This window comes from Camelus dromedarius, chromosome 12 (assembly GCF_036321535.1).
Source record: "Camelus dromedarius isolate mCamDro1 chromosome 12, mCamDro1.pat, whole genome shotgun sequence".
Classification (NCBI taxonomy): Eukaryota; Metazoa; Chordata; class Mammalia; order Artiodactyla; family Camelidae; genus Camelus; species Camelus dromedarius.
Window position 1 is genome coordinate 19,179,244 of NC_087447.1, and position 27,848 is coordinate 19,207,091.

Sequence of the window (27,848 nt, forward strand, 5' to 3'; positions counted from 1 at the left end):
GAGCTGTTTTGAAAATATAAATGCCTGTTGACGAAAGACCAGTTGTGCATTTTTTAAAAGTCATGAAAGATACACAGAAGAAGAAATTATGGATCTGACAGTAACAAGTTTGCTATGATTTTTATCTCCAAAACCCTGAAACCTAAAAGAGTTTGGAACACAGAGCATAGACACTGTGGGAGAAATGTTTGCAGCCCATCTTCTTGCCTCCTCGTAACCAAACGAATCCTGCAAGTGAAGTGGAACAACGCTGTTACCTGTGCTAATCATCTTTTGATCCTTGCCATGTGAATAGATTCATGATATGACATTTGCTATTCTAGTCACAATAGCTCTTGTCTCAGCAATTCAATTTTCAGTGTCTCACGAATTTAATACCTGCTCTATTATCAGAAGACTTGTGATAACTTATACAGCTGAACCTTTTCCAAATTTCCTGTTCATCTTAACCTTTCCACCTTTCCATCTGGGTGTAGAGGATGGCCTTGTGAAAAGGCGGATTTATTCAACATACTTTCATCACGCATAGCTATGTGCTAGAGTTTCAGTGTGACCAGGACACAAGATCTCAAATGCGTCAGAGAACGGACAGCTTCGGTTGGATTTAGACAGAAAAAGAAAAAGCGAAAGCACTAATGATGCATATAATTTGAGCGTTTTGAAGGACTGCTTTTCCCTTGAATCTCCAAAGTTGTTTTCAGTCATGGTGGTAGCCGCTAACACCCAGAAGGAAACTCCCCATCTCTGACTCTTTCCAGACCTGTGCATCTTTGGGTAAATGGCCAGGTTTCAGAATCTAACTTGGGAGACATTCCACCTCTCAGCAATTTTCAGGTAACTGAGATCTACCTTGAGCCCAGGGACTAAGTATCAATTCTCTGACTTGGGTGAGCAGCACCTTTAGCTTTCGCCAGTGCCAGAACTTGCCCTGTCAGGCAGATATTGCAAAGAGAACTGTGGAGCTTAATTTCCATGAAGAGATGGAGGAGGACCAGTTATCTTGAGTATATAGAATTATGAATTGTGTTATCAATCCTTAGAATATTCCCTGTCTCTCCCCACAGACTTGATCCAGAAAGATTAAATAGTAATCACTGAAACTTAACTTTATTATATACATATATATATACACACATATATACTACAAATAAAACAACAAAGTAAAAATAAATAAAACTAAAAATTATAGAATTATGTATTTATTGAGTTCAAATTTATAAATTTTCAATTAGAGAACAAAATTTGAAATCACTATTGACATCTAATTATTATTCTTTTATTTGGCTAGATATCAAAAAGGAAGTACAAATTCACATGCATTAGAAGTTTGGTAATGAAACTTTTTAAATGCAATTTTAAGATTTTTTTCATAAATACTTTTGTCAAAATTTTTGTGGGTTTTTTGAAATTTTACGAATTTTTTTCATAAATAGTACAAAAGAGCTTTCAGTAAGAATAGTAGAAAAGCCTTCCTTTCTTTCTCCTTTTCTTCTTTCTTTTATGTAACATATTCTTATTGATTGCATACTATGCACCAGCCCTTACTTATAATCCAAATAAAATTAACATCATCAAACATTTTATAATTGCTTATGTTTCTTATTAAAAATGAAAGTCACATATGAGTGATCTCATATGGTATTTTTCTTTCTCTTTCTGGCTTACTTCACTTAGAATGACATTCTCCGGGAACATCCATGTTGCTACAAATGGCATTATGTTGTCGGTTTTCATGGCTGAATAGTATTCCGTTGTATAAATATACCACCTCTTCTTTATCCAGTCATCTGTTAATGCACATTTAGGCTGTTTCCATGTCTTGGCTATTGTAAACAGTGCTGCTATGAACATTGGGGTGCAGGTGTCTTTTTGAAGTAGGGTTCCTTCTGGATATATGCCCAAGAGCAGGATTCCTGGGTCATATGGTAAGTTTATTCCTAGTCTTTTGAGGAATCTCCATACTGTTTTCCACAGTGGTTGCACCAAACTGCATCCCACCAGCAGTGCAGGAGGGTTTCCTTTTCTCCACAGTCTCTCCAGCATTTGTCATTTGTGGACTTTTGAATGATGGCCATTCTGACCAAAAAAAAAAAAGAACATAAATACAAAACAGAAACAGAGTTATAGACATAGAATACAAACTTGTGGTTGCCAATGGGGCAGGGGATGGGAAGGGACAGACTGGGATTTCAAAATTTGTAGATACTGACAGGCATATGCAGAATAGATAAACAAGATTACTGTATAGCACAGGGAAATATATACAAGATCTTGTGGTAGCTCACAGCAAAAAAAAAAAATGTGGCAATGAATATATGTATGTTCATGTACTACTAAAAAATTGAGCTCTACACTGGAATTTGATACAACACTGTAAAAGGACTATAACTCAATAAAAAAAGTAAAAAAAAAAAGTCAGAAAAAAGCACTTAACGTAAAAGAAAGCCAAAAATGTCTATTAATATGATGCTGCTAGGGACTGTTGTGTTTACTTACTCTTGCATAACATGACGGTAATGCCATTAAAGGAGCAATCACGGAGCAGATGTGCTTAAACCTTCTCAGCGTTTGATTGAACATGACACACTTTTGCTAGAATACTATGCTCACTCGTAATTTTACATGAACAGACTTGCTCAGGGATAAATTTTAATAAAGAAAAGTGCAGGGTAACAATCTTGCAAATTGGAAACAGCTTTAAAAGTGCTTAAATATAGGTGCAGAAATGACAGGGTTCATTTTATTACAAAGTCTGATGTGCACTCAAATACAACTAAACTGAACACAAAATTAACACATCAGTGGTTTCCACTGGGTTAAAAATTTGTCATTAAATGTGATTGGTTATGTCCATAGTTTTGCAGTACATTTTCATACTGAATATTATAAACAAAATGGTTTTGTGGTCATTTGTTTGTTTGTTATACTAAGGTGACCAACTGTCTTGGTTTGCCTGGGACTGTAGGGCAGTGTTTCAGGACCTGGAAGTTTTAGCGATAAACTTAGGAAGTTCTGGGCAAAATGGGACAAGTTGTTCACTCTAGTTATACCCCTTGAACCCTATAGTTACATGAGAAAGTGTTTTAGAAATCACTGTGCTAAGTTCTGTGTCCTTAATAAGGCTATAATTAATTGCAAGAAGTTCACCTAGTCCACTGGGTTTCAATTCTGGCTCTGCATTATAATTATCTCCGGAGGGTTTTAAAAGTATTGATGCCCAGGCTTACCAAAGACCAATTACATTAGAGTCAATCCATTTTAAAGGCTCCCACGTGATTCTAATGTGTAACAGAGGTGACAGCCGTTGCTCATGGGTTCTCTAAATAGCAGTCCACACAGTCAGGCAGAGCAATGGCAGAATGAAGAAATAACCCCTGCCCAAGGATAACTAGACCAACCCTATACTGCCCTTGACATGAACTTGCCCAGTAGTGGGGGAGGCTGCCCAAGTTTTCTTTTTCTTTTATTTATATATATATATATATATATATTTGATGTATAGTCAGTTTACAATGTTGTGTCAATTTCTGGCATGCAGCACAATGCTTCAGTCATATAGGAACATACATATATTCGTTTTCATACTCTCTTTCACCATAAGTTACTGCAAGATATTGAATATAGTTCCCCGTGCTATACAGTATGAGCTTATTGTTTATCGGGTTTTGTGAAAATTCTCCTTTATTTTGAAACGAGAAAGATTCTGCCAGAGTTCAGTAGGTGTTCTGTGCAATTCAGGGGGTTTGTAGATGTCATTCTTGGTGGATTTGTGGGAGAAGGGAGCTGTGAGTCTCTTTGCTCCACCGTCTTGGCTCCTCCCGGAGTTTTCTTTATAAAGCTTGCTACTCTCCATCTCTCCGACTCCTCCCCATGTAGCAGTCTTGTACATCAATATCAGGTCTGAATTCAGTAAACTGTTCTAGAAACTGAGAATTCAAAATTTGAGATTTTAAGGATTAGAGTAAATAGACTAGACATTTTTAGAGAACAAAGATTGTGACTTGTTTAATTCTAACTCGTAGGGCTATGCACACAGTTTTCAATTTATTTGACAAATCATAGAGTTTTCCCTTTTCCAATTTCCCTTAACCTAAGAAATGAAGAGCTTCATCCAAACAGTTCATTTATGTAACTAAGTCATCAAGTATTAACTGTCACATGCCACTTGGTCCAACCTTCATGGGATGCACAGACTTACAGGGAATATTGAAATTCTAATCAGACAATGATTTTAATGAATGCTCTAATTTGTCAGAGTAGCTCTTTCTTGATTATTATTAAATGTTATATAAATTATGTACAGGACATTCTTCTAAACATTTATATATATAAATTTATCTACTCCTTGTTATCAACTCATGACCTAGGTAATGTTGTAGTCATCCTCATTTTACAGTTGAGGAAAGCGGGAGCATCAGTTAGTTAATTAAACTGCCAAACCCACAAGGCTGGCAAGTAAGAGGACTAGACTTCAAACAGAAGCAATTTTGCTCTGGGGTCCATGCCCTTAATACTTCCTTTATACCACCTCCTGTCAGAATGGAAATTGGTTTAAAAAACAAAAATAAAAACAAACAACAAAACAAAACAAAACCAAAAAACCCTGCATTGGAACCCACTCGATGACATTACATAAAGAAAGGGAATGTTAAGATTCTAGTTTTCATATACTCTCCCTTACCAAGTTCAAAGACTCTCCCTGGTGAGTCAGAGCAAGGAAGATAAGCCCCAGCTTGGGCACCCAGGCAGTATACTTTTTAGTACCATCTTCTCTGTCATTATATTCAGAAAATCATGGTTGGGTGATTGGGACAGGACTCTTGAACATTTTATAGTCCCAATCCCACATTTAGATGAGAAAACAGAATTTTAAGTGAATCTGGAAATAACTCAGAAAATGCAACTAAATATTACGAACCCTGAAAAAGAGAATTAAAAAGTGGTAGAGAATAGGAGAGGGAAAGAGAGAGGCAGGGGGTACACCTGTGAAAGAAATAGTCGAATGTGTCCTGAATGGATAAACTCACAACAGAGTTGCATCTCATCCCCTCCTGCCGAGTGCTTCTGGAAAACTAAGAGCACCCACAGGAATGCTTAGTGTGGGTTCTAGCCTACCTGTTACCTATAATGGCCATGAAACTTGCACCCCGCTTTTCCTGTCTTTTTTACAGCTTCTACATCCTTTTTTTGCAAATCCTTTTAGAAAAAATTTACTGCCACTATATGCCTTTAAAAAAGTCAGTGAGCATGCCCCAGTTTCTATCTTTAGATTGGGCAGAAATGTCAAGTGTCAGCACAGTGTTGACTTCCATTCAGATGTAGGGAGAAGGGTCTCCTTCTTGATTCTATGACATACATTGTCTTGGGACAGAGTCAGCTCTGCATGTGTCCAGAATTTTCATATCTTCACTAAAAATTACTTCCATCAGATTTTGCTCTGAATTCTCTCTCCCCATTGGGAACCAAAACCAGTCCAAGGTACCTGGCAGGTATCCAACTTTTTCTTCCAATTAAACTTCTCTTTTATTCCTCCAGTCATAGAAAAAAATACTTTATGCATATGAAGAGATTTATAAAACTGTCTTTGGGGTCTGGATGGGAATGGGGTCGGAGTAGAGAGAGTTTATTCTAATGGGAGAGAGAAAGGGGATGCCAGTCCAGAATCCCTTGTTATAAAAGTACAGATGTAGAGAAGAGCGGAATCAGGAATTTTGCTGACTTTCAGGTAGACACATAAGGACCTTTGTGAAAGTTAACGTGACATAGTACTACGTTTCTTGTATTTTCAAGTTATTCCAATTTCTCCTTATTTCTTCACCAAAACTCCATGAGGTGAGCATAAAAAGGTAATATTATCTGCTTAATACAAATGAGAAATTTCGATCCATTTGCTAGTCATTTCAAGGTCCCTTGGTAAATACATAGCAGATCTTGCATTAAACAGTGCCCAGTTTTTCTGAATATTGAACTGGGCACGCCACAAGTTAATATTTTCTATTGCAGACTGTATCAGCCAGCAAATTGCAGTGCTCACTATCTAAAGCACTGAAACTCAGGCAGAATGTTTGCTGATAATGTATAATACTTTCTTAAAAGACTCTGGACAGAATGTTAGTCAGCAAATAAGTACAAGAACCTACTTTAGTCCCCAGGAATGAAATAAAGAATTTAGAGGGCCATTGAGTTTGCTGAATTTTCACAGTGGATCAGCAGAAAGTTATTTGTTCCAGGCATCCCAGTCACTTGTGCTGCGCTTGGATATGTAATGTTCTGTGACTCTTAGGTCAAGGGCTATCAGGCTCACTTTCTCGTCCACAGTCAGGCCCTTTGTGAATGAAGCACACAGGAATATAATCAAAGCCAAAAAGGCCAGTTGGCTTCAGGGCTATGTCAACATAACATCAAATTTTAATTTGGAGAAGACTGCATCAGGCCACGTGAATGAGAACTGCATGGTGCTCGTGTGGAACTAGACTCACTGAACAGAGCAATTTGTCCCCCATGTGTGTGGAACATACGGGTTTTTCTGTAGTGATGCAGAGGTGTTAATCAAGATTTGGTAAGGAGAGTCAGAATACAATGAAGAGTTTTCTGGGTGTCAGAATTTGCCAAAACAGAGGAGAATCTTTGTTGAATTATAGTTGTTAATTTCCAACTATATATAGTTGAAGTAGGTTTGTAAATGTTTTGCTGAAGAGTTCTGTATCTGAATTCACTGGGGATATTGGCCTGTAATTTTTTTATAGTGTCTTTGTCTGGATTTGGTATCAGGCTAATTTTGGCCATGTAGAATGAATTTAGGAGTGTTCTGCCCTCTTCAGTTTTTGTTGTTGTTGTTGTTGTTTTGGGGTTTTTTTTGAATAGTTTGAGAATGATGGATATTAACCCTTCTTTATATGTCTGTTAGAATTCCCCTGTGAATCTATCTGGTTCTGGACTTTGTTGGAAATTTTTTGATTGCTGATTCAATTTTAATACTAGTAATCAGCCTGTTCAGATTATATATTTCTTGCTGATTCAGTCTTGGAAGATTTAATGTTCCTAGGAACTTATCCATCTCTTTTAAGTTGTTCAATTTGTTGTCATAAAACTGGGCATAGTATTTTCCTATGATTGTTTGTATCTCTGTGATATTAGCTGTAATTTCTCCTCTCTCATTTTTTTTTTTTTAATTTGAGTCTTCTCTCTTTTTTTCCTTAATGAGCCTGGATAAAGGCTTATCAATTTTGTTTAGCTTTTTAAAAGAAAAACAGGTCTTGATTTTATTGATTTTTTTTCTATTTTTTGGTCTCTATTTTATTTCCTCTCTTCAAGAAAAATAAAATACCTAGGAATAAACTTAACCAAGGATGTGAAAGACCTATACTCTGAAAACTATAAGACATTGATGAAGGAAATTGAAGATGATACAAATAAATAGAAAGACATTACTTGTTCATGGATTGGAGGAATTAATATTGTTAAAATGTTCATGCTACCCAAAGCAATCTATAGATTTAATGCAGTCTCTATCAAGATACTCATGACATTTTTCACAGAACTGGAACAAATAATCCTAAAATTTGTATGAAACCACACAAGACTCAAGATAGGCAAAGCAATCTTGAGGAAAAACAAAACAAAACAAAACTAGAGATATCATGCCCTTGACTTTGGATTACACTACAAAACTACACACATCAAAATAATAAGGTACTGACACAAAAACAAACACATAGATCAATGGAACAGACTAGAGAGCCTAAAAGTAACACCATATACCTATAGACAATTAATCTATGACAGAAGAGACAAAAATACACAATGGAGAAAAGACTGTCTCTTTAATAAGGGTGTTGGGGAAAATGGATAGCTAAATGTAAAAGAATGAAAGTAGAACATTTTCTCACAACATATAAAAAATAAACTTAAAATGGATAAAGACCTAAATGTAATACTGGAAACTATAAAACTCCTAGAAGAACACATAGACAGTACACACTTGGACATAAGTCATAGCAGTATATTTTTTGATCCATCTCCTCAGACCAATTAAACAAATTGGCCCTAATTAAATTCAAAAGCTTTTGTGCAGTGAAGGAAACCATCAATAAAATGAAAATACAATCTACTGAATGAGAGAAGATATTTGCAAATGATATATCTAACAAAGGGTTAATATCCAACATATATAAAAAGCTCATACCACCAATATGAAAAAAAAATGAGCAGAAGACCTGAACAGATATTTTTCCAAAGAAGATATGCAGATGAAAACAGACACATGAAAAGATGCTCAACATCACTAATCATCAGGGAAATACAAATCAAAACCATAATGAGATATCACCTCACACATGTGGGAATGACTATCATGAAAGAGATAGCAAATAATAATTTTTGGTGAGGATCTGGAGAAGAGGGAACCCTCGTTCATTGTTGTGGCAATGTAAATTGGTAGAACCACCATGAAAAACAGTATGGAGGTTTCTCAAATAATTAAGAGTAGAAGTGCCATATCATCCAGCAATTACACTCCTGGATATATATCTGAAGAAAACAAAAACACTAATTCCAAAAGATACATGCAACCCAGTGTTCCTAGCAACATTATTTACACTAATCAAGGTATGGAGGCAACCTAAATGTCCATGAACAGACAAATGGATAAAGAAGATATGTTATATTTACAATGGAATATTACTCAACCATAAAAAAGAACGACGTTTGCCACTGGCAGCAACATGAATGGGCATGGAGGGTATTACACTTAGTGAAGTAAGTCAGAGAAAGACAAATACTGTATGCTATCACTTAAATATGAAATCTAAAAAATAAAACAAACAAGTGAACATAAAACAGAAAGAGACTCATAGATACATATAGAGAACAAACTAGTGGTTATCAGTGGGAAGAGGGGTGGGGAGAGGGGCTAGATAAAAAAGGGGATTGAGAGGTACAAACTCTAGGTATAAAATAAATAAGATACAATGATGTAATATAGACCACAAGGAATATAATTAAAATTTTATATTAATGTTAAAAGGGGTATAATCTATAAAAATATCAAATAACTATATTGTACACTTGAAAATAATATATCATTGTAAATCAACTATTTTCAATTAAAAAATATCTCATCTTCTAGGATGGAGTTGGTTGTCAAAGGCAGGCAACAATATGGCCTCTGGGTCGTTCCCAAAGTTCTCTGGCCCAATCTCTGGGATCAAGCTGAAGAAATGGTCACACACTAAGCAGAATTTCTAGAACTTCTGCTGTTGCCCTAGAACCCCCAGCCAGTCAAGACCCCACATCATTTCCAATGATGTTTGCTAGGAAAAAAACTGCAAATTTAGGTGCCAAGCCACAGCCACTGTTTGTATCCAGAAGGGACGACCCAGAACTACTCACCTGCTGGCTCTCTGGAATCACTCTATTACCGCATCAATCACACAATAACACGACCTTGTATCTTACATGATTGAATTACTTGGGCTAGTTTGTTATACTGAGGCCGGGTTTGCCATACTTGAAATAGCCTCAGTTTAATCAGAAATTGGGCTTTAAAAAAGTGATATTGTAGTATTAACATCCTTATAATACCAATACTTCACAAAATTGATTATAAGGAGATGTTCCTCGATTGCATGCATAGCATCTTGCCTGGTATTCCAAGATATTATTTTGGAATTTTATTCCAAAAATTTATAAATCAACCTGTAAGTTATTCCTTGTTTTTTAAAGAGGTAAACTTGACCTAAATTTATGTAATCACGCAGTTGATGCCAAGGGGATCCTATGCATAGTAAAAAAGTTTAAACAATTGCTGGAACAAAAGCAAAAAGAGAGAAAAGCCCTTTGCAGTGGGTGGCCTGACAAGCTCTGCAGCCCTGCTGCCCTAATGCTGTATAGACGGAGAGCAGGAAAGCTTGCTCGTTTCTCCCCTGTGTTATTAGACTTCCTTATAATTAATGTCTAGCTATTTGGCGGTAGATCTATGATTTTTCCTTAGATGAATTCCCAAGACTCTTGATCACGATGAAGTTAAGAATTACATAAGGTACAGTGGCATGCAGCTTTTCTCTGTAACATGATTAAATAAGGTAGAAAACATGAGAAAGTTTGTTTAAAAGTGTTAAGACTGTATTTTAGCCTCAGTTAGCCTCGATTGTTACTTTAGAACAAGGAAGAATGGTATTGAAAGGACCAAGAATGCCCAAAAGTTGTTGCCTGCAGCTGAAACTTTTGGAAGTTTCCCGCTGTTTATGACAAACTGGTTGGGGAATCCTTGCTGGTTTACTCATTGGTTCATTTCTATCTACAGGGCATCAGTTAAGTATTCAGTGTATCCAGTAGCATGAACAGAAGGTTGAAAGCCTGAAGATAGATGTGTAAGTCATTGGGATACCTTTCCGAAATGTAAAATCTAATGAGGAAAATAGGTCTATGAAATTACACACAGCTTCGCATCTTCATTAAGGTGTCAAGGCAAATTATAATGCAATATATTCAGAGGTCCAGAGAAGGTGAGGATCATTTCTATGAGTTAGAGGAGTCAAGGAGGCCTTTCTTAAAGAGATGTGGTTCATGTTTGGAACTGAAGAGTAGGTGGTACATACCTTTCCCACTGCTCATCCTGTAAAAGTCAGGAAAAGGGAAAATCTTGGTAATAAATTGTGGAACTATTACTATGCAGACCAAATAATTTGCTTTTCCAAACTTCCCTTACTTTTCTTTCATAAGAGCTTGTAATTTCTAAATAGGATCGCTCTCTGGAGAGCTTTTTAATGAACTGTGTTATGAAAGTAGGGTACTGTCTCAAATCTAAAAAAAAAAAAGTCATTATACTTTAAAGAAGAAACATTGTAGAAAAAAATGTTATTTTATGAAGCCCTCCTTATTAGTTCCTTTGCATGCTTATTAGCACCATTTTATTCAGAGGGCTGTATTTACCCTGTTTTTAAGTAGTTGATTTTGCAATTGTGTAGGAGTAAAAGCGTCTGAATTATACAGACAAAAACATGTGTGCCTCATGCACGTGTATGTGGGTGCCCATGTGTTTGTGATCAGAGTTAGAAAGTAAGAAGTTTATGCCAGGGACAGACGGAGTTATGCAGAGCTGCCTTGAGTAAACTATTGGCTTGCAAGTACAGGAATAAATTTAATGACTTGTTGTGATGTGCTTCTGTGGGAAGAACAGCATCCCCAGCGCTTAGGATCACGGACAAGGGAGGTCCCTCTTGAAGCTTCTTGGACCTCTGTCCATCTGTTCTGCTTCTCCCTGACCATAGATGCACCTGGTGGGCTTCCTGTTAAGTCAGTCTCAATGAAGTATTTACATAATTGACATTTCCATTGCTGAAGGGGTACCCCTCAAATACAACAATGTATAATTCTAGAAAAAGAGAAAACACCATGATTAAAAGGGTGAGAGAGTTCAGAGGAAGCACACGCATGGCCAAAAGAGGAAAAGTATTAGAACTTCTAAGTCAATGTCAATTTCAGAGTAAAGAATTACATGGAATAAAAAGGGGAGAAGGAAAACTAAGTGTCAAAGCCAGTCTCCAAAGCTAGTCTGCATGCTTCCCAAGTCTCCAAAATAAACCCTGATGGTGTTGTCTCTGCGGAGGAGTCTTGTGGTCTCCAGAGACTGGCTATTGGAGTCGCAAAGGCTTGGATACTATCCCTCTTCTTTGACTTCCTAGCTGTTCTATCTGTGTATGTTTCTCTGTCACTTGGATTGCTAATTTCACCATTCTTAACCATCAGAATAGTAATGTCTACCTGATAATAGCCTTGAAAGGATGAAGAGAATACCATGTAAGATTTGGGCATTATTTGCATCCCACGTATGCATTAAATGAACAGTAGCTAACTTTTCTAAGCAAGCCATGATAAAAATAATAATAATCTAACACTGCGTGTACAAACTTGTTGAACCCTGAGACCAAATCTTGAAATAATTACTTTTATGCCCATTTCACAGATTAGGAAAATGAGGCATAGAGACATTAAATATCTTTCCCAGGGCTGTAAAACCAGGAAGTAACTGGACCAGAAGGAAACCTGAGGCAGTCCTCCTGCAGAGACTAAGCTCCCAGACCCCGTGCTCTACTCTTTAAAGATTGACTATCAATAGTGTTGTCATTACTAGTTCTGTCTTCTTGTCCTACTGGGATATTGTCACGTCTGATTGTCTTCTTAATTTTATATTTAAAACGCCCCTTAACTGAGCACTCTCTTTTAGGATTAGTACCCTTTAGTGATCACTTGTTCATAAAGGATTCTTTTATGGTAGGACTTGCTGCACACAATTGTGGATATTGTCCAAATTCTCCAGAGATAAGATATAAGTTAAAATATTTAAATGTCAGCATATTAATTTTTCTATAACTCTAGGCAGCAAAATGGATATATGTACAATTTATGTACATAATAAAATCTGTGTAAACACATGCTGGTGACCTACTTTCCTCCAAGCCCGCCTTGTTTTTTATATCTATACTACCTTTTTGCATCAGGAAAAAAAATCTTTTCTGTTTTTTCCCTCTCCCCTAGTTTCCTCCTCCCTGTCAGACCGAACTAACAAGCACAAAAGAATGCAGTTCACGTCACCCAATATGTGTTTCAGTATTGAACCCAGTGGTCTCATCCTAGGCAATATACCTTGACATAGAATCCATCTCTTCATCTGGGAAGAGTTTTGGAAAACAAGCCTTCTTTCTGTTTGGTAGCTTTTTATTTGAGAGCTTAGCAGAAATAACACAAAACAATTCACTGTCAAAGTTTCGAGAAAATCAATACACAGCTTACCTCCCTGTCTCTACCCTCCAGATTTTATTATATATTACAATGGACTTATTTCAATAAGAACAGTGCTGCATTATTTCCATTACTTTCTCTATGTTGCAGCTAATATTTCACCTTAGTGGAAGGATATTAGATACTAGGAGCTTATCTGGGCTCTTCCTGAACTGATTTCATCCATTTATTCATCCAAACTATTGCACAGCCTTGACAAAGAATGTGAGAGTTCTCTATGTTCTGACATGAAAAGATGCTTAAGATATATTAAGTTAAAAAAAGCAAATTGCAAAATAATATGTTTATCAGGATCTGATAATTTTGTCTTCTCCAAAAAATAAAATCAAAATGATTCCATGTGTATGTATGTCTACAGAAAAACTCTGGAAAAGTATTTTCCAGAATGTCAGCTTCAGTCACCTACCTCTGAGAAATAAATTTACTTGGGTTAAGAGGGCAGTGAGGGACAAGATGAAACATTCTTTTTTACTTACACACTTTTGTTGGGTTTTATAAAGATTTTTTTGTATTGTTTAGTTTTGTACTGCATAGTATTACTACAGTAATTAGAAATATACAATTTATATCATATCTGTTATTACAGAATTCGATGTGTATGCAAAGACCAATGGGGAAGTTCTGAATTTGATGATATTATAATCTAACAGATGGGGAAACACAAGTGAAAACCATCTTTACAATAAAAAGAGACAAAAGTAATCAGTCCCGTAAAAAAGTTCACGTATATTTGAGATTAAGAGAAAATTACATCTCATTGTGCATATCAAGGACATAGATAAATGGCATCTGATTGAGAAAGAAAGGGTTTTAGCAGGTCAGGCTGAGGTGTTCAACTTGGAGGGATATCTGTCTTTTCTCCTTTCTCTTGCCAGTGCCAAGAATATGGTAGACACTGAATAAATGAGGGTGTAGGAAAGAGAAAAGAAGGAAAGGAGATGTGAGGTGTAATGGAGCAATCCCCTGGTCATGGACATTTAGAGCTGGTGGAGTATAGAGATTATCTTGTTTCATGCTTGAATGCTCTTCAGAAGCAACATGGTGCCCCATTGTGGGTAGGACCTCAGCATATAATTTTCTTTTCTTTCCTTCAGTCAAGAAATTTCACCTTTTCAGTTAAAAGATTCACTTTATAGCTTCTCTTTGGCGAATCCAAGTTGTCAGCATCACTACTCTTGTGCCCCAGGGCCATTCTTAAGTAAAATAAGAGTTACTGGAACACAAGCACTGTGGTACCCCGACGGTCGATCTGATAACTGAGAAGGTTACTAAGTGACCATCGGGCAGGATGCGCTGAACAAAAGGATGAGTCCCATCCCAGGCAGGACAGGGCTGGACTATGTGAGATTTCATCAAGCTACGCAGGATGGCATGTAACTTAAAACCTATGCATTGTTTATTTCTGTAATTTTCACTTGATATTTTTTGGACTGTGATTGACTTTAGGTAACTGAAACAGCAAAATCAAAACCAGTGTATAAGGCAGGGAAGGGGCTACTGTATACCATCGTCCCTTCCTTTCTTGAAGACATTGAATTTCTAGATGCCACCACTGATTCGCTTTTAACAGCAAAGATCTATCTTGAAAGGATCTCTAAAAGAATTTATATGCATCCTTATGCCTGTGACTGGTACCCATTTCATGGGTTTTTAAATTGAGGTCATAAGAACTCCAGGGCATACTATGTATTAAGGGGTAAGATTGTATTCAAATGCTTATAATTTGTATGGGTTTATACAGTCTATTTAAAGGTTATTTTGCTTTACTTCCTGCACTAAATTAGCCAGAATAAATTTGTATCAAATTAGAAAAAACAGGTGCTTCACTGGCTGATCTGGTAGAGGATGGCCGGTGGAGGAGAGAGATGGCCAAGGTGAATGTCACTGAGGAGAGCACGGTTCTTACAACAGGCAAAACGAGCCTCAGTGCACAGCCCAACGTGCATAGTGGCACTGAGGACGTACACGCTGAGATGAATAGGGAAGATGCTGGAGTCTATATTTTAAAACGTGCCATCTCTTTTTATTGACAAGCATTTGTCCAAAGTCAAGTGTTGTTAAATGTTAATATATGGGCCAAGATTACCAAGAACGAGACTTATAAGTTTTGACTTATGCTTCAAAACTCTCCAAAAAGGTCTTTCCTGGAGCATAATTTCAGGGGAAAGAAATGATCAAGTGATTGGATCAGACAAATCAGATGTTTGCAGTATCATCCAAGGACTGAGAGCCAGCTGCTTTGGAAGTCTTCCCCTGCACTGTCCAGCTTCCCAGAGGTGCAGGGGATGGGCAGCCACCTCAGGAACCCATGTCCCTCCCCCAGCAGAGAGTTTCTGGGAGACAGAGGTCCTAGATAAATTGTCCAGCATAAGCTTCTGTTCACAGGATCAGCAAACTTCAAGCACTTCAGCCCATGGGTTTCTTTATGCCAGAGGCAGTGTCTTTGCCTCCTTTCCAATGGAGCTGGGGAAATAGTGGATCTGTGTTGTGCAAGTCTTGCAGCTGTATAGGTTTCTGTATTGAAGGCGAACTCCCTCAACAGGGGAGGTCAATACAATTATTCTTGAAAATAAAAATCTCACAACTGATAGAGGCAGATGAAATTTCTTCTCCTCAAAGGATATGGTCCAACTATATTGCTGAGAGATCTGTGAATACTAAATAATTCTAAGTGTCTTCTTTTAATACAAATACTAATCATGAAGGCTTAAACTCTTCCCCAGCTAGTAATATGATACTCCCTTTGTTTACTGATAGAATTATCCTCTGATAATCTGTTGATTTTGAGAATGATTCTTTACAACTCATCCAAGGGAAACTAATACTTGTGAAGTAGCTAAGAGGTGCTAGACATAATGATCAGTGTTTACGTTTAGTACCGAAGGCAATCTAAAATAGTGCAATTTCAGCTAAAAAAGCTGAAGCTTAGGGAAGTCAAGTATTTTGCCTAATACAGTATGTCAGAGCCTGGAGTAAAATCAGGTCACTCTTTTCTCTGGAAGTCGAGATGGGGAAGAAGGAGGGCTAAGTGCATCGGGACCTTGTGCCTAATCTCTGTAGACCTAACATAATAGGTCCAGCTTTTCATAGGTTTTGCTTATATGTATCAAGACTGCGCTCTGTTGGGAGTGAAGGGTATTTCTCACTAGAATGAAGAGAACAATGTACGTGAACATGTTAAAGACCTCTCCATATGGGGAGATAGTTTTGGAAACAACTGCCTTCATCACTTTTATAAACGGTTCCCCACCCGCTTGCACCACCCTGCCCCTCTACCAACTGAAGTCCGTTCCAAATGGTGGAACCCAGCTTATAAGAATCTGTGTGATGTCTGTTAAAAACTGAATAAGCTCTCTCGGAGCCAACAAGGAAGCTTTGTTTAAATGGTCCCTAACTCAGCTTTAAAGCCTTCTAGTAATACAAGGATACCCAACCATAGCCAACAGCGAGTTCTTAGAATTGCATTTTCTTTGGCAGGAAGGTGGTTTTTTTTGTTTTTTTTTTTAAAGTGTTGGAATGGAGCATAATGGAGAATCATGGTTAGGAATATGGGTTTTGAAGTCAGGCGACTGAGAATTGTAACCCAGTAGAGTCATTTGTGCGACTGTGAGCCACTTACTTAAACTCTTCAAGCATCAATATGCTCCTCTTAACTCAGGGAGAGAAAACCGCCTGCCTGCAGAGACTCTGTGAGCAGCGCACCGAGCACAGCACCCAGCACTCAGTCACTGAGCATTTCCTACCCCCAAGGAGTAAGCTACATCTGACTTACATGTCACCTGATAGGGAACAGCTCCGTGAGGTGGAGGTGATTTTGTTACCAGTTTATATTTAAGAAAACTGAAGCTTACAGAAGTTTACATAAAATATGACTAAAGTCACACATTTAGGCCATAATATGAATGTAGGTTTGCATCTACTTTCAACACCTGAGCTCCTAAGTGTGTTCTTATTCATTTTACACCTGCGATCCTCCTGTCACCGTGAAGTACGTTAAGTGTGTCTTTGCCAATATAGGAAATTAGTCATAGAGACTCTGGGGCGTGAAATGACTTGCTCACAGTCACATGGTTGGTAAGTGGTGGAGCTGGTATGGGGACCCAGGTCTGTGTGATACTATTTTGTCTTTACTACTGGTAGCTCCCTCTCCTTTACTTCATCGAATTCTCCATCTGAATACGTTCTGTCCTTCAGGTTTCTTTCTGCAACGCAGATCCCACACTGTCTGTGCCCAGCATGAATCCCTCACTGATTCCACATCGCCTACATCTTTGTAGAACCTGCCTGGCTCTCCCTGATTGGAATCCTGCCTCCCTCTGTCATTTCACCTCTTGGTGCACTGCCTACCAATGCCTTTGGATACATCCTCCAGTGTAATGCACTACTTGGAACTCCCCCGTGCTTGCCATGTTGTTTTCTGTCTTTCTGCATTGGTTCATACCTGAATGCACTTACCCGTCTTGTCTACCCTGTGACTTCCTGTTCATCTTCCAGCACCGTCTCTGAAGTCCTAGTGCACAAGTAAAACTAGCTGCTCAAAGGTGGCAGCTGTCAAAGCATGCCACCTGGCCTGCTGCTGGGAACACGACTGATTGACAGCCCACGCTGCTGCTTCCTGTGTCCACCAGGGCTCTTGCTGCTGGGCTGTGCTTCCCTCGCACTGCTCCCAGCCAATGAGTGCTGCTGGCTCAGGCCCATTCTTAAGAAACACAGGACTCCTCTAATGGGGAACTGCAGCTCAAGGACTTCCCACTGGCCTAGTCACACCTCTCTTTAAAATGCACTGCAGTTCCGGAATCTCTCCAGCCCACCTTCTTTCCTTCCATTCTCCTTCACACACATCAGACTTCTGCTGTAGTCTGAAAGCTCGCCATTCTTTCTCTTGATCATTCCCACGTTATGCTTCACAGGTATTCCCAGTCCATTTCTGATGTTTTTATTCCCATCTTAGTGTCTGCCTCTTGGTGGACCTGAACAAATATAGCCTAAAGGGTGTCTTTCTCTACCCTGTACACATACATCACAAATAAAATATCACATGTACTGTTTCACTTTTCTCTTGCTCCTAGCTAGATTATGAGGCCAGTCAAATTAGGAAAACATTGTATTACTTCTTTTATTTTTAGTCCTTCGCATACTGCTTGGTACTTAGGATTTAATGAGCAGCTGGATAAATGAATGCTAAAGTTACGATGTTACTTCACATGAGTTTATTTAAGTCCAGACAAGCAGAACACTGTGTTTACTTCTCAGCCAACACTGCTAGTCAGTGTGAAGTTACCTGGACATCAGCTTAGGGTCACAGATGCTAGGTTTGTGTTTCAGAGTACTGCCATTTAGCTTCCAAAGGCCCAAAATATTTTCCTGAATTCAAATGAGTTTTTATGCTTATGAACTTAATTTAACTAAAGTTGAAATCTTGAAGTCTCACTGAATATCTCTCATCACTAAATGAAGCAGCCTTGATTAATCACTCTGAGCATTTCAAAATATTCTGTCAGTTAGCCTATATTTAACATAAGCATGTGTAAAATCTATATGAGAACACTCATTAGTAGGAAAGTGTATTCTTAGAGAGCTATAAATTCAGACAGTAATTCTTCTTAATATTTCAAGTGAGGAGTAGGATATAGGACATTTCTATTCATTACTGGCGTACCCATTACAAACCTGTCCTGATCCATACACATCAGAATGTATTAGAACTTATTATTGCTAATTCTTTGTTGTTGAGTTATTTATGGTAAAAGCAAAGGCTGGTTATATAGTCCATTTATAATTAAATTCACTCTTCGCGCAAAATTACATCAGTTTGGCCACCAACTGAAATTCTATGCCATTGCGTGACCCCAGACACTTTCTTACTTTGTTTTATTTCATTTTACATATTTGGGATCTCTTTTAGAATTTTGTGTATGTGATCTTCTAAATATATTTTGGGGTTTTTTACTGTAGATAATGATAATAAATATCATTTACTGAGTGTCTATTATGTGAAAGAAAAATTAAGTCTTAAATGCTGTTTTCCCCATTTTCCAAATGAGAGACTAGGAATCAGAGAAGTAAAATAACTTGGGGGTGATTGTATAACTAGTAACTGGATCATCAGTGACTTGAACTCAGATCTGCCTAATTTGCAGACTACCTAGTCTTAGTTCAGCTGTCTAAAGTTTTGACTATAAAGTTTGAATATTAATCTACTGAATCATAGAACTTTAATCTATGGAAGGAAGGAAGGGAGGAAGGAGGAAGGAAACTGAATGTATATTTTAAAAACATGTCAAAAGGAGACAGTGTGAAAAATGTAGAGGATGGTAGAGAAAACCAGAAAAAGACAGGTGTGGAAGCTAGTCACTGACAAAGTCCAAGCAGGAAGTGGTAAAAGTCTGACTTATGTCATCAAGGATATGGGCAGGAGAACCTAAGACTGGAGAAACATTTCTAAACCCAGTGAGTCAGCAATGTATGAACTGTGGACTTCTTGGTCAGATCGCCAAGTCGCCATGTATCTGTTTCCTCTCCTGTAAAACAGAGATAATAAAATCTATTTCAGTGTTATCAGGAGCTTCAAATAATGGTATATTTCCATATACTTGTATGTTACATAGTGTGAGTCTAGGCACTTTGATGGACACTTTATTTATACCAGGAATTCACTCCTCACAACAACTCCAGTAGCTCAGTACTGTAATTCCAGTTTTACAGATGAGGGAACTGAGACACAGTGAGGTGAAGCAAAAAAGCGATGGTGCTGTGGCGACATGAGATTAAAATAGAAGCATATGTTATATGTCTGCCAAATAGTAGGTTCTTTATAAATGACTATAATTATCCACCTTGACTAATGCCCTTGAGAAGTAGAACCAAATCTGACGCATTTTTGTAACAAGGTAATCCAGCAAGTGGCATAAACAGAACCGTTTAGTTGGATCCTCATGGACACAGCACAGGTACTGTCCTTGGTGCTGGAGATAAACTAGTGAACTAAACTAGCCTCTGCCTTCATGATATTTTCTTACTGCTGGAACAGATATTCCAATGCCTACGCGATTGAGTAAAGGGAGCATAGTTACAAAGCTTTTCTAAATTATTTTCTGTGACATTTTTTTCCTGTAAATGTTTGCTCAGAGAGCTGCCAGAGGAACAAGACTCTAAACTTTCTCCACTTTACTGCATTTTCAGTGAGGACTAGGGGAATAAATTTGTTTCAGATCCTTTCTTGAGCCCTTTCCCTTTTCATAGAGATAACTTTAAACTCTGGACTGTTACAGGCCCAAAGCTAGCTACAAACTAGCTTCTTATTTTCTGTTACATCTTCGGCTTTTAAAATAGTACCTAAAACAATGAGCACTGAATTACAGCGTGTTGAGTGAATGGATGAGTGAATGACTAAATAAGGACATTTTTCACTTTTAAGGCTATCCATTCCTTACATACAGTAAGATGATCCCTAAGGGGAAAAAAAACTAAGTATTTAAGAATTAATTACCAACTGGCATGTGTGCTAGGATTTATGTTTGCTTGAAGAAGATATAGCAATTTGAAATTGGTTCTTAAGAGTCATTTATAACAAGCACCGAGGAGGTAGTTCTTGGCTACATTTATGTGAGCAACAGAACCACAGCATCTCTGAATTTCAGAAGTGCCATTATGCCATTTTTACAATTAAATCTCACTTTCAAAATTCAGATCACAAACAAGTTTGTAAAAACATTAATTTTCAAAATGAAGATGTCACTCAGTCTTACATCATGCCCAATAAATCATGAGAAAAAAATTTTTTTATGTTTTTTCATCTCATCCTTGTACATGGACACATATAGCATGCATGTAATTATAGAAAATATGCTATTTTGAAAAGCCCTTCTTCCATGTGATATTATATCATGAACATGCTTATATAGCACTATGGAATTATATGATTATCATTTTCATATCTGGATAATATTTTGTCTACTGGCCCCATCCCTATGTGGCCACCCACTCACTCACCTTCAGTAGGCTTGTGGAATTTTATCAGTTCCCAGTTGTGTCTAATAGCATATATTTGCAAGAAAGAATCATTATATTGTAGCATTTTCTAGTTGAAGAAGAGCTTGAAATTCATACATTTAAATAAGTCTCTCCATTTGAGGATCAAGACACAGAGACTGAGGGGGCAGTGGGAGGCAGAGTAGCCTGGTGAGAAGAATGGTGGAGGGCCAGGAGGAAGTTCTTCAACTGTGATGTTAATTATTTGATCTGGGACCATCCCTTATCTTCTTTGTGCCTCAGTTTTCTCGAGTCTGCCTCACTTAGATTATTTTGGGGGAGGGGGGATTGTCATGTTTATTTACCTAAGATTCCCTACCTGGCTCAAACTAACCAATGGCATTTCCAAACCAATTTGTACAACACCAAATCAAAATAAATCATGTCATATGCTTACCATAAAATTATGAAAATAATAGTATGAACATGTTCAACATAGTCTACCTGCTGCTGTAATTTTTATTGTAATGCTAATGACTTGAATCAAGTCTCTACTTGGTGTGGGATAAGCGTATTCTAAAGCAATTCCTTAGTTTGTTATCATGCAGAGTGAATTAGCCATAGGGCTTCCCCATCCTTCTTCTGGAACTTATTTCTATGACAACTCAGAATCATTGTAGAGCTCTCAACCAAATGAAGAAAGGTCAGAGGGAGATTAAGGTTTTTTCTTTTCCCTGACAGAATAGCTGTTTATCAGAAAGAAACAAACTGTCAGAACTGGAGGAGGACCCAGGGTCTGCTCATTCATCTTCACACCCTGCTAATAAGGCACCATCACTCCTGATGGAACATTCTCCAGTGATTCTTTTTAAGTGACTCTAGCAGTGGCACTTCCAATTAGATTGATATTTGTCATAACTGTTTCACTCGCTCTTGGTAATCACAGAGTGAATTACTGCTATTACTCTCCAACATTACAATGAATCAATCCACAGAGGCAGTTATGAAGAGTGAATGACTGAGGACACAAAGTAACTAGTCTGTCTCCAGTAACTAGATACCATAAAGTGATCAGGTCCTAAAGAATGTTATCAATTACTCTTGTTTTTTTTTTTTTTTTTTTTTTTAACTCATTATGAGGCTTCCAGATACTAAACTTCTACAGTTAGGTGTCAAAGTGACTGGCCTTTGGGAACTCTGCTGTATTGGCTCCAAATGATACATTCTGAGGATGACAACATGATAACTGTAGCTAAAAACACAGTAATTGTATATTTGAAAGTCGCTAAGAGAATAAATTTTAAGTTCTCATCAGAAGGAAAAAATTGCCACAATGTGAGGTGATGGATGTTAACTAAATTTACTGTGTTAATCATGTATATTGTGGCCGTACAAAAATTCATAAACCAAATCATTATGTCATACACTTTAAATGTATGCAATGTTATATGTCAATTATATCTCAATGAAACTGGATAAAAAAAGAAAAAACATAACTTTGAATAAAAAAAAATTTTTTTGTCACAACTGTGCCTAAGTCAGTTTCACCATTTACTAGTTGTGTGTCCTTGTACAAATTACCTAATCTCCCTATGCCTGTGTTTCCATGTTTAGATGGGGATACTTACAGCTGCAACCACACAGGGTTATCTGAGAATTAGACAGAACAATACAGGCAATCCCTTTGAGTACTGCTCTCTATACAGTAAGTGCTCAGAGCTGCTAGATTTTATATATACCAGATGATTTTCTTCTGGTGCTGTAAATCAGGCAAATATAAGTTGCCTATTTTTAGGTGTTAATAACAGTTATTGTGGTAGAAAATAGCCTACTTTAGAATCAAAAGATCCAACTTTAGTCCTGAGTTCACCACAAATTAGCTTTATGAACCAAGACAGATCTCCAAAAATCACAAACTAAACTGTGTGTAGAAAGTGGTAACACAATACATAATTGTATCAGGATTGGAGTAAGGCTCAACTATGTTGTATATTCAAGTTGTTCACCTATTGTTGAATACATTTTGATACTCAAATAACATTTTTTACTGATTGTCACATGTTATTTACTCTGCTTGCTTAATGAGAATAACGACTTTTAAAAATCTATACGTGAAAGATACAGTATCCTAGGTGGAACAAGGGCTTTGAAGAAAATTAAGGAGAAAATAAGGATAGAGAAGGGCAGGCAGAGGGTGTCCCACTTTTAATAGGGTAGCCAGGGAAGCCCTCCGCTGAGAAAAGGGGCACATTTCAGTAAATAACCAGGGGAGGTGTGCGAGAAGTTCACCTGGATCCACAGAAGAGCTTTTCAGGGAGAGGGAGCAGCAGAGGCAAAGCCCGAGGGTGAAATGCACCTGGCATTTCTGAGCAACAGCCAGGAGGTCATGTGGTGTGAGCAGAGTGAACAGGAAGCGAGATCTGAGAGCTAACATGGGCCCGGCTCGTGTAGGATTTCACCGGCCCTTTTTGGAGAGTTTGGCTTTTATTAGAACGAGATAAAGCTACTGGAAGCTTTTGAGCACAGAAAAGACATAATCTGATTTACTTTTCATGAACTCATTCTAGCTGCTATTTTAACGATAGACAAAAGGAAGGGCTAGGGTAAAGTAGGTCTCCGCTGCGATGAAACTTAATGGGGGTCCAAAAAAAAAAAAAAAAAAACCTTAACAGGGGTCATAGTGGCTCGGACCAGCATTGTAGAAGTGGACGTGGAGAAGAGTGGTCACATTTTGACATATTTTGGATCCATTTTGAAGTTAACACCACCGAGATTTGTTAATACACTTGACATGGAATATGGGAGAAAAGGCGGACGCAAGGTTTTGGGAATGAGAAAGTGGTAAGATGGAGTTGCCATTACCTGGGAAGAAACTGTAGGCAGAGCAAACTGGGGTGACAGGAAGCACAGTTTCCGATATGCTCATTTCAGATTGGCTATTAGAACTCAGAGTGGGTCTATCAGGTAAGCAGGGTGGTGCCCGTGCAGAGGTCTGCCCTGAAATAGAAGTTTGACAATCCCAGACGTAAGGGTGATATTTAAAATCATAAGGCTGGGTTAGATCTGGAAGGGAGTTAGTCTAATAGAAAATAGGAGACGTTCAAGATGTGAGCCGTGGTGCACTGCATTATTATAAGGCTGGGGAAATGAGAAAACAATTTCAGAGGAGACTTAAGAAAGTGTCATCACTTGAAGACAGAAAACTGGAGAGAATGATGTTTTGGAAACCATGTTTTTAAAAAAAAAAAGAGTTTTAATTGAAAAGAAGTATCAGATTGGTATAATGTAAGGCCTTAACTATAGCATCACTGTGTCTGATTTACACCAAGATACAGTAAGGAGAAATTATTCATTAGATTTGAATATCCATTGTGTGCACAGGGAAGATGGTGATTAAAGGAAAAAGAACAATAAGAGAAAAGCAAAAAAATAAACCAAACCAAAACGAAACAAAACAAAAAGCTCTCACAGATAAAACATCCTCTCTGCCTTTAAAGTCAAAGGCAGGGAAACAGAATTAGGAACCTTGGTTATAAGTCTAATAATGAATGACAGTCAGTAGTCTGTGGGACTATAGATGAGGTAGAAATTAATTCGGAAGGCAGCTTCTGGGGGGAAAAGGTCATATTTAAGCTGGGTAGTAAAGAATGACTGTAAGTCTGTTGGGCAGAAAATAGGCTTGGACAGAAGGATAATGACATTGCAGGCAGATAAGATAGCACGGGCAATACCGTAGATGTGTGAAAACGCAGAAGGTGTTCAGGGGAGGAGGAATAAATTCATTTGACTAAAATAGAGTTGGAAAAGAAAAATGGGGGCAAAATAGCAGTAGATACACCATTTTTTTCCTTTATGGAAAATCCTGCTGAACAGTCCAGTAGAAAGAAAAATTTGAAAAAGTGAGATATTTATCCAGAACCAAATATTATAATTACTATCATTTTTTAAAAGGCTTTTTCTATTCTGGGAAAAGCCTCAAGCAGGACGTATTGTAAAGTGAATGTACATTTGGAGAAATATATAGAAATATAAATTGTTCCCTGTAGGTTACTCCATTAGGTAGATTTTAATTTCAAATAATTTTGCTCGGGCTATTTTCTAACTTCCTTACATGTAATGTTGTGTTTTAATTTTATCTCTTTCCCAGAAATGGTTCTCTGTATTGCGAGGCTGCGAGATCACCCAGGGAGAACGGGGCCAAGTAAGCCGGACCACCTGACACACTGAATGTATGTGAGTACGATATTAACAGCTTTAAGAAAAGTTGTCTTGTATGTGGCTTCAGGCGCTCTGGAGGATATAGACTGTGGATTGAGATGGTTCATGGCTGGCTCCTCGGCCCGGGCAAGCTCTCACTGGTGAGAGTGGGGTTTGCGTGTGCACCTGTGACAAGGCTTGATTTCTCCTCTAAGGCTATGCATTGCATTTCTGCCAGTAGTGACTGTCTCTCATAACTGCTCTGCCTCCCGTAAAATTTGAAAGCCTGCTTTCTGAGCACAGCTGCATATACTACTTCTTCCACTCCCCGACTCCTACTGAGCCACACTTACTTTCCTTTGATCTTTCTCTGTCATTTTGGCCCATCGGGCACCACATTTAATTTTATTTGCCCTCCTGAATCCAAAGTCCGCCAATTGGACAGTTCTCTCTAAACCTCTTGTCCTCTTTCTCTCCTGCCATACTCACCTTGCCAATTGGCAAGTTAGTGTTTATTTAATTATTTGATTATTTTCTGTGTCTTTTTCTAGACCAAATGCTCCATGCAAGTAAGGATCGTGCATGTTTGCCGACATATCATAGGTGGTCAGCATTTCCGGGCTGCCTGACCCTGCCTGGTCCTGAGTGGCATCTGGGCCCTATGATGCTCCAGCCCTTTTCAAAATCTCAGTTCTCTGGGGGCTCAAATCTTCCCCAGATTATCTCAGTTTCAGATAAAACAGCCTCTTGCTTTCTAGAAAAGATGAGTCTCTCTGATGTGAGCATCACTGAATTTTTCTTTAGCCCTTAAAATATCTCCGTGTCTGTCCATAGTCTATTTCCTGTTTCCCAGAATAACTTCGTAAGCACATTAGATTTTAATCCTAACATTTTACATTTCTATCTCAACTTTCTTAAATCTGTTATTCCTCCCTGATTTGCATTTTTCCATTTTTCTGGTTCCTTCCACACAGGCAAAAAAACCAACATGCTTTTTATGTTTTTTATCCTGGAAAAAATTCATGCAACTAAAATCAAAGCAAAACAAGCCTCCTTCATCTCACTAGTATCTTAGTTTTCCCCCCACTTAGCCCCTTTTACCCATTCAAACTTCTCTGCAGAACAGTCAGTGTCCTTTGCCAACTCATGGTAAATTCAACAAAAGAAGGGGCTATTTTTATTTTGCAGTACAGTGTATTTCCAGTACCGAGCACAATAGCTGAAATGGTAGGGGCTCAATAATTAAATGAGTTCATTTTAGCCACCCTTTCACTTCCCACTGTCTACCTGAGTGTGAAAATGTTGCTTCAAGCACTGCTTAAATTACTCTTACCAAAATAACTAACCACAGTAACTCCTTTCTCTATATTATTCGATCCATGACCAAGTTTCAAACACTTCCCATGTATTTTATATCATAATTTATCTTAATTACTGTTAGCTGTATTTGCCTCATCACTTCATCAGGGCCGTGGCCCCTAGGGCTCAGGACAATTCACATGGTATTTCCATAGCCCCATAACTCTTAAAAAGGTGTTTATTGGTCAGTAATTACTAGTGAATTGAATTAATACCTTTAACTATTGAAGAGTCCTCCAGCATTGCTGTAACCACGTTAGTATTGCCTTTGATGAAATATTTTGTTCCTAAAATAAAAATGGGAAAACACAATGGGATAGCCTTTTATAAACCATTTCAAATCATTAAAATAATAATTCTAGAAAACTATGCCAAATGAATCATGATATATGTGCTTTGTATCTATCACCCCTTTGTATCAACAATTAGACATATCTATCCATATGTATGTTATATATACATGTACATACATATACATGTAAAGACCATGGTGTAACCACTTGATAAAAGGACCAGCATTGCTTAAATTATTTCTAAGAAAATAAGATTCTCTTCCAGGTCCTTTAAATGCACCCAATAAATGCACACAAGAGGATATAGAAAAACCCTAAGAAACTGTTTCAGGAACCTGAACAGAGATTTACGAATTATTCTACACTTACCTTCCTGCTGTCCTCATTTTTGCCCTTCTAAAATAGGCTCTCATTTGTCACTTCTTCCAACTGTTTGATTCACTTCTTCCTCCAACTCACATGTATTTGCAGCCTGATTTGAGTGTATTCACCCGAGGTCTGATCTTCTATGACTTCTCTGGGACACCACGTCCAGGATGACCTGTGGACTCCATGTAGTGAAACCATGGAGGAGAACTTACAGTCATAGGAAAGAGATTAGGCAAATCCAAAGTGATTACTCAGTGACTTGTGGACCAAATAATTTACTGTTTAACTTTTCTGTTTCCTGTTTAGTTGTAACTTTATATAAAGAGAAATACCTTTTTTAAGAAAATATGGTGGATTTAAGTTGCTTTCTCCCAGCAAAAAGTCTTGCGTGTGACCCTCACACAGATTTAAAATTTGAATTCTATTGCTTATGTGATGCTCACACAGAGGACTGTTGTTTGTCATGGAGACCTCAGCAGAACCTAAATAATTCCCAAAGCTGTAACATTTAAAAAATTTAGATATGGTGTCAATTCAGGGAAACCATAAAGGTTTATTGATAATCACTTAATTTGGGAGGTCTCTCTGTCTCTAATTCAGTAATTTGGATGACTGCATGATCTATGCCTCTTCTGTAATTATTTGGTATGTGCATTGGGCTAATTCTGTACGGGATGTGTCAGAGACACTAACCGAGAAGGACCCCCAGTTCTATTCTCTGGGTTCCATGCAGCTGTTCAGGTGGACATCCTTTATTTGCTCCCCCTGTGTCACTCTGTTTTGGAGGCTGACCTACTATATCAATGCCTTGATCACTGGGCTCTAGTCCCCTTTTGGCCAGCAGGAAGCCCCAGCAAG

General features: G+C 37.9%; 1 protein-coding gene and 1 long non-coding RNA gene across 12 annotated transcripts in view; one reads left to right on the forward strand and one right to left on the reverse strand.

Moving 5' to 3' along the window:
* LRRC4C (leucine rich repeat containing 4C) overlaps nt 1-27,848 on the forward strand; it is a 1,085,469-nt gene that overhangs the window by 403,485 nt on the left and 654,136 nt on the right. For 6 of the 7 annotated variants that reach the window (XM_064492434.1, XM_064492435.1, XM_064492430.1 and 3 more), the window contains one exon: nt 24,920-25,001. The gene's annotated coding sequence lies outside the window, so the exon portion shown is untranslated. Of the gene's footprint in view, nt 1-24,919; nt 25,006-27,848 lie in introns of all 7 variants that reach the window. The other variant, XM_064492432.1, reaches the window with a different exon arrangement.
* On the reverse strand, nt 1,216-27,206 carry LOC135322655 (uncharacterized). 5 transcript variants are annotated; one of them, XR_010383352.1, is made up of 4 exons: nt 26,991-27,205; nt 26,544-26,615; nt 23,635-23,769; nt 1,216-2,076 (listed from the first exon to the last, which is right to left on the reverse strand). It is a non-coding gene; the product is annotated as an uncharacterized LOC135322655 (long non-coding RNA). The 5 variants fall into 5 exon arrangements; XR_010383354.1 differs by lacking the exon at nt 1,216-2,076 and adding an exon at nt 3,508-3,926 and having other exon boundaries at nt 26,991-27,206; XR_010383353.1 differs by lacking the exon at nt 1,216-2,076 and adding an exon at nt 17,989-19,322.